Raw genomic sequence first — 8,193 nt, forward strand, 5'->3', positions numbered from 1 at the left:
ATTTGTTTCCTCCCCAGAGCTGACTCAGACCAGCATACCAAGGATCGTGGAGAGTCCTCCCCGACAAACTATTCACGCCCCTCCGACACCATTGGTGTCGGACATCGGACTCGGACATGGACACAATAGATGATGCCCCAGCTGTACCCCTGCCGCCGGATGAAAGTGGCGATAACATTGGAAAAGACGAGTGCCTAGCCGTTATACCCCCTCCCTACATTGGAGGCCGAAGTGGAGGGTCCGGACTCGGCGCAGAAACAAAGCAGGAGACCCATGAGACACGAGGACCACGGGGGCTCCTTGGACTTTGCGGGGGGGGGGGGGGTTGTAATGACAGGTCAGGCCTTTGAGATTGGCCAATTAGAACACGAGTTTCCTGATTAGTGGGCCAATCAGGAAACCCCTTTCTGAGTATAAAACAGGGAGTGTCTGATCCTCTGCACTCCCGGTGTAGACAGCGAGCTGAATGCACTCCTGGTGTAGACAGCGAGCTGAATGCACTCCCGGTGTAGACAGCGAGCTGAATGCGCTCCCGGTGTAGACAGGGAGCTGAATGCGCTCCCGGTGTAGACAGCCAGCTGAATGCACTCCCGGTGTAGACAGCGAGCTGAGTGCACTCCCGGTGTAGACAGCGAGCTGAATGCACTCCCGGTGTAGACAGCGAGCTGAATGCACTCCCGGTGTAGACAGCGAGCTGAATGCACTCCCGGTGTGGACAGCGAGCTGAATGCACTCCCGGTGTAGACAGCGAGCTGAATGCACTCCCGGTGTAGACAGCGAGCTGAATGCACTCCCGGTGTAGGCAGCGAGCTGAATGTACTCCCGGTGTAGACAGCGAGCTGAATGCACTCCCGGTGTAGACAGCGAGCTGAATGCACTCCCGGTGTAGACAGCGAGCTGAATGCACTCCCGGTGTAGACAGCGAGCTGAATGCACTCCCGGTGTAGACAGCGAGCTGAATGCACTCCCGGTGTAGACAGCGAGCTGAATGCACTCCCGGTGTAGACAGCGAGCTGAATGCGCTCCCGGTGTAGACAGCGAGCTGAATGCGCTCCCGGTGTAGACAGCCAGCTGAATGCCCTCCCGGTGTAGACAGTGAGCTGAATGCACTCCTGGTATAGACAGCAAGCTGAATGTACTCCCGGTGTAGACAGCGAGCTGAATGCGCTCCCGGTGTAGACAGCGAGCTGAATGCACTCCCGGTGTAGACAGCGAGCTGAATGCACTCCCGGTGTAGACAGCGAGCTGAATGCACTCCCGGTGTAGACAGCGAGCTGAATGCACTTCCCGTGCAGACAGCAAGCTGAATGCACTCCCGGAGTAGACAGCGAGCTGAATGCACTCCTGGTGTGGACAGCGAGCTGAATGCACTCCCGGTGTAGACAGCGAGCTGAATGCGCTCCCGGTGTAGACAGCGAGCTGAATGCACTCCCGGTGTAGACAGCGAGCTGAATGCACTCCCGGTGTAGACAGCGAGCTGAATGCACTCCCAGTGTAGACAGCGAGCTGAATGCTCTCCCCGTGCAGACAGCGAGCTGAATGCACTCCCGGTGTAGACAGTGAGCTGAATGCACTCCTGGTGTAGACAGCGAGCTGAATGCACTCCCGGTGTAGACAGCGAGCTGAATGCACTCCCGGTGTAGACAGCGAGCTGAATGCACTCCCGGTGTAGACAGCGAGCTGAATGCACTCCCGGTGTAGACAGCGAGCTGAATGCACTCCCGGTGCAGACAGCGAGCTGAATGCACTCCCGGTGTAGACAGCAAGCTGAATGCACTCCCGGTGTAGACAGCGAGCTGAATGCACTCCCGGTGTAGACAGCGAGCTGAATGCAATCCCGGTGTAGACAGCGAGCTGAATGCACTCCCGGTGTAGACAGCAAGCTGAATGCACTCCCGGTGTAGACAGCGAGCTGAATGCACTCCCAGTGTAGACAGCGAGCTGAATGCACTGCCAATGTAGACAGCGAGCTGAATGCACTCCCGGTGTAGACAGCAAGCTGAATGTACTCCCGGTGTAGACAGCGAGCTGAATGCGCTCCCGGTGTGGACAGCGAGCTGAATGCACTCCCGGTGTAGACAGCGAGCTGAATGCGCTCCCGGTGTAGACAGCGAGCTGAATGCACTCCCGGTGTAGACAGCGAGCTGAATGCACTCCCGGTGTAGACAGCGAGCTGAATGCTCTCCCGGTGTAGACAGCGAGCTGAATGCACTCCCGGTGTAGACAGCGAGCTGAATGCACTCCCGGTGTAGACAGCGAGCTGAATGCACTGCCAGTGTAGACAGCGAGCTGAATGCACTCCCGGTGTAGACAGCGAGCTGAATGCAATCCCGGTGTAGACAGCGAGCTGAATGCACTCCCGGTGTAGACAGCGAGCTGAATGCACTCCCGGTGTAGACAGCGAGCTGAATGCACTCCCGGTGTAGACAGCGAGCTGAATGCACTGCCAGTGTAGACAGCGAGCTGAATGCACTCCCGGTGTAGACAGCAAGCTGAATGTACTCCCGGTGTAGACAGCGAGCTGAATGCGCTCCCGGTGTGGACAGCGAGCTGAATGCACTCCCGGTGTAGACAGCGAGCTGAATGCGCTCCCGGTGTAGACAGCGAGCTGAATGCACTGCCAGTGTAGACAGCGAGCTGAATGCACTCCCGGTGTAGACAGCAAGCTGAATGCACTCCCGGTGTAGACAGCGAGCTGAATGCACTGCCAGTGTAGACAGCGAGCTGAATGCACTCCCGGTGTAGACAGCAAGCTGAATGTACTCCCGGTTTAGACAGCGAGCTGAATGCGCTCCCGGTGTAGACAGCGAGCTGAATGCACTCCCGGTGTAGACAGCAAGCTGAATGCACTCCCGGTGTAGACAGCGAGCTGAATGCACTGCCAGTGTAGACAGTGAGCTGAGTGCGCTCCCCGTGCAGACAGCGAGCTGAATGCACTCCCCGTGCAGACAGCGAGCTGAATGCACTCCCGGTGTAGACAGCGAGCTGAATGCACTCCCGGTGTAGACAGCGAGCTGAATGCACTCCCGGTGTAGACAGCAAGCTGAATGCACATGGTTGTTCGGCTGTTCGATTTGTCAATAAAAGAAATTCTGGTGAAGGGATTCTGCCTCCGTGAGCATATCACAGATAGGGATATAGAATTTGTTCAGTTTGAAATCCTGAATAGCAGGAGAAGGAAGACAAGGGTAGGAGTAGTCTATAAACCCCCAAAATGTGACTTCTCAAAAGGTCAGAACATAAATCAGGAAATATCAAGGTCATGTTTGAAGGGAACTGCAATTATCATGGGAAATTTTAACATGCATATTGAGTGGACAAACCAAATCGGCAGGGTTGTGTCATGATAGGGAGATATTGGGAACTTGGGTCCAGAAATAGGGTCCACGATGTAGCAAGACATTTAGGGGTCAAAAAAGACTGCTGGCAGCAGATTCAGAGGGATACACCCACAGCCAATGTTACCTTGTCTCAGTCAGAATTAACATTGTTAGTGGGAATACACAGGATACCCTGGTTTAGCCAGGATGATTCACTCAAGATCCATAGTCATTCGGGACATTTTTTTATGACCAGCCCTTCAGAGTCTGATGACCTATTTGTCCAACAATAGTGACATTTAAGGGGCATCTTGACAAATACATAAATAGGATGGGAATATAGGGAAACGGACCCAGGAAGTGTTGATGATTTTAGTTCAGATGGTCAGCATGGTTAGCACAGGCTTGGAGGACCGAAGGGCCTGTTCCTGCACTGTACTTTTCTTTGTTCTTTTTTTCATGGGAAGGTTAGTTTCATATGCATGGTATAGCTCTGTTATTTTGTATAAACGGGAGTGGGAAATCAGCCAAGATAATGATAATGGATTCAAGTCTGGCCACCTCAGGGGAAAACCTTCATTTGAGGTAGTTGCTGGAGCTTTGGGAGAGAGAGTGGAGGAAGAAATGCTTTTTTGAACCGTTACAGCAGGAGGGTGTGGAGGTCACTCAGAGAGGTCATGAAGGAAGCTGCTCCAGATTACAGACTTTTGAAAAGGTAATAAAGAAACTCGACTTACAGCAGTAAATTGCTTCATAAGTACAAGCATCATCTTTGCCTGGCTATGTAAGTGAAATGGGAGCTATATGTTTACTGGACATGTTGTCTAATCAGAACTAATGTGTTAAGGTTAAGAAACTGCATGTAATCTGTGAAGTAAAAGTTTAAACGTTATTTTCTTTTCTTTTGTTTCAATAAAGTTTGTTTATAAAATAACCAAGCCTTATTTCTTACATTATCACTCCTGGAACAAATCGATCTTTCCGCACCACATCAAAACTTTAAAAAGTTATGGTATCTGGTCAGCCTCTTAACCACTGTTGTCCGTAACAATAGTGTTGAAGAAGAATTTGTGGCGTGCATCAGGGATTGCTTTTTTAGAGCAGTACATTGTGGAACCTACCCAGGAACGGGCTATTTTAGATTTGGTTATGTGTAATGAAGAAGGATTAATAAGGGATCTTGTAGTTAAGGATCTCCTAGGGGGTAGTGACCACAATATTATAGAATTACAAATACAGTTTGAGGGTGATTGCCGTAGGTCCATAAACAGTGTCTTCAACTTAAATAAAGACAAATAGAATGCTATAAGGGAGAAGCTGTCTATGGTGAACTGGGTAAACAAGCTAAGATACAGGTCGGTTAATGAGCAGTGACAGATATTCAAACAGCTGGTCCATAATGCTCGGCAGAGGTTTATCCTAACCAAAAAAGAGGAATTCCATGAGAAAGAGGCAAAATCTGTGGATAACAAAGGAGGTTAAGAATAATGTTGAATTGAAAAGCAGGATATACGTAGTGGTGAGCCTCAGAACTGGGCTTTTTGGATCCAGTGGCAAAAGGCTCAAAAAAGCTCACAAGAAGGATGAAAATGAATTTTTTGAGAAAACCTGCATGCAGTATAAAAACAATAATAATTGTTTATTGTCACAAGTAGGCTTAAGTGAAGTTACTGTGAAAAGCCCCCAGTCGCCACATTCTGGCGCCTGTTCGGGGAGGCCAGTACGGAAATTGAACCTGCGCTGCTGGCCTTGTTTTGCATTTACAAGCCAGCTGTTTAGCCCACTGTGCTAAACCAGCCCCGGACAAACAGTAAGAGTTTCTATGGATATATAAATAGGAAAAGGGCGGCTAAGGTAAATGAAATGAAAATGAATGATAAATCGCGTATTGTCACGAGTAGGCTTCAATGAAATTACTGTGAAAAGCCCCTAGTCGCCACATTCCGGCGCCTGTTCGGGGAAGCTGTTACGGGAATCGAACCGTGCTGCTGGCCTGCCTTGGTCTGCTTTCAAAGCCAGTGATTTAGCCCAGTGTGCTAAACAGCCCCTGTTTATGTGGGACCTTTACTGAATGAGGCTGGTGAATTAATAACAGCAAACAAAGAAATGGTGGATATGCTAAATACATTTTTTGCACCAGTCTTCAACATGGAAGATATTGCAAATATCCCTCAGGTATCAGGTGGAACGATTTCATATAACATGGTAGAACGTGCAAAAATCCCAAACATAAGGGATAGAGTATTCGAGAAACCCTAGGGGCCAAAGGCAGACAAGTCGCCAGGACCCGACTTGTTAGGGTTTCAATGGAAGTGGGTAGAGATAATGGACCCATTGTTTGAAATTTTTCGGAACTCGTTAAATTCTGGGAGGGTAACGGAAGATTGGAAAACAGCCAATGTGACTGCCTTGTTCATAAAGGGAAAAAGGCAGAAGGCAGGAAACTATATGCCAGTTAGTTTAACATCTATTATTGGCAAAATGTTGGAGTCGACAATCAAAGAGGAAAGGGCTAATCATTTAGGAAAGCTGAATATAGTCAAATCTAGTCAATATGGTTTCATTAAATGTAAATCATGTTTGACAAATTCTTGGGATGAGAGGGTTGCCCTAATAAGAAACTAAATAGTCTGGGTCCGTATTCCTTGGAGTTGAGAAGAGTGAAGGGTGACCTTATTCAAACATATAAGATCCTGAATGGGCTTGTCAGGGTGAATGGTGAGATGTTTTCACTGGTGGGAGCATCACGAACAAGGAGATGTCGCTCCAAGATAAAGGGCCAATCATTTAAAACTGAGGTACGTAGAAATATCTTCTCTGGAATTCTTTGCCCCGAAGGGTGGTGGAGGCTGGATCATTTGAAGCACATAAAGTGGAGGTGGAGAAATATTTGATAAATGAAATGAAAAAAAATGAAAATCGCTTATTGTCACGAGTAGGCTTCAATGAAGTTACTGTGAAAAGCCCTTAGTCGCCACATTCCAGCACCTGTTCGGGGAGGCTGGTACGGGAATTGAACCGTGCTGCTGGCCTGCTTGGTCTGCTTTAAAAGCCAGCGATTTAGCCCAGTGTGCTAAACCAGCCCCTAAGGGGAAATATCACAGAAACCAAGTTGGGCTGTGATAGATCAATCTTGATTGTATTAAATGGCGGGGCAGGTTTGAAGGGCCTGGTGGCCTACACTTGATTGTATTAAATGGCGGGGCCTACACTTGCTTCTATTTCTTGTGTTGTGTGGACACACACAGACACACATAACAACACACACATACAGCTTTTTTTTTTACTTACATGGAACACCAACATAATTTAAAAAAATATAAAAAATACATTTCTCATCACACACTCCCTCCAAACAGAGATAAAGCAGGAATAACAATTTTGAACTGGGGGAAGGCAAATTTTGTAGAAATAAGAAGGGACTTGGCTGAGGTGGTTGCCAGAATTGCTAGAGGATAAATCAGTGGGAAACCAGTGGGAAGCACTAAAAGGAGAGATCCTAAATGTACAAAGTACACATGTCCCCTCCAAAAATAAGAGTGGTACTGCCAGATCCAGACCCCTCTGGTTGACTAGGGGAATACAGGGGAAGATCAAACAGAAAAAGAAAGCTTTTGATAGGCACAAAGAACTAAGCACTGCAGATAGCCGAGACAAATGTAGGAAGTGTAGGGATGAAGTCAAAAAGGAAATAAGGAAATCAAAGAGGGGGCATGAAAAAAGATTAGCGAGAAAGTTTAAAGAAAACCCAAAAATGTTTACCAACACATTAATGGTAAACGGTTAGTTTAGAGATGTGTGTAGATACAGAGGCTGTGGGAAGGGTTTGAAATGAATATTCTGTCTCTGTGTTTACAAACGAAATGGATGATCCACATGTAGTAGTCCAGAAGGTACAATGTAACATATTGGATGTGATAATCATAAAGAGAGAGGAAGCACTCGGATGATTGGAATCCTTGAATGTTGATAAGTCGCCAGAGCCAGATGGTTTGTTTCCAAGACCAGAGAAGGAGGTCAGGGAGGAGATAGCAGATGCTCTGAGGGTGGTTTCCCAATCCTCACTAGATAGAGGGGAGGTAGTGGCGGGCTGGAGAAATGCAAAAGTGGTCCCATTGTTTAAAAAGAGATCGAAGGAAGTGCTGAACAATTATAGGCCAGTTAGTCTTACCTCAGTAGTGGACAAATTACTAGAATCAATCCTGAGAGACAGGATTAACTGTCACATAGAAAGGCATGGACTTGTCAGGGATAGTGAGCATTGGTTTGTTAAAGGAAGGTCTTGTCTCATAAATTTGATTGAATTCTTTGAAGAAGTGACAAGAAGGGTTGATGAAGGTAGTGCAGTGGATGTGGTGGACATGGATTTTAGGAAGGCGTTTGACAAAGTCTCATATGGCAGATTGATCACGAAAGTGAAAGCCCATGAGATACAGGGCAATGTGGCAAACTGGATAAAAAGTTGGTTTAGTAACAGGGAACAAAGGGTAATGGTCGATGGCTGCCTTGGAATTGGAAGGTTGGTTCGAGTGGTGTTCCACAGGGCTCGGTGTTGGTGTTTCCTGTTAACAATTTGGACGTGAATGTGGGGAGCATGATTGGGAAATTTGTAGATGACACAAAGATTGGACGAGTAGTGGATAGTAGAGGATAGCTGTAATCTCCAAAACAATACAGATGGATTGGTGGAGTGGGCGATAGAGTGCATATGGAATTTAACACAGAGAAGTGTGAGGTAATGTATTTAGGGAGGGTGTACACAATAAATGGGAATATACTAAGAGAGGTAGATGCAGTGAGAGATCCTGGCCTACATGTGCGCTGGCCACTAAAGGCAGCAGCTCAAGTAGACAAGATTATAAAGAAAGCATAT

Source organism: Scyliorhinus canicula, chromosome 7 (genome assembly GCF_902713615.1).
Source record: "Scyliorhinus canicula chromosome 7, sScyCan1.1, whole genome shotgun sequence".
Lineage (NCBI taxonomy): Eukaryota > Metazoa > Chordata > Chondrichthyes > Carcharhiniformes > Scyliorhinidae > Scyliorhinus > Scyliorhinus canicula.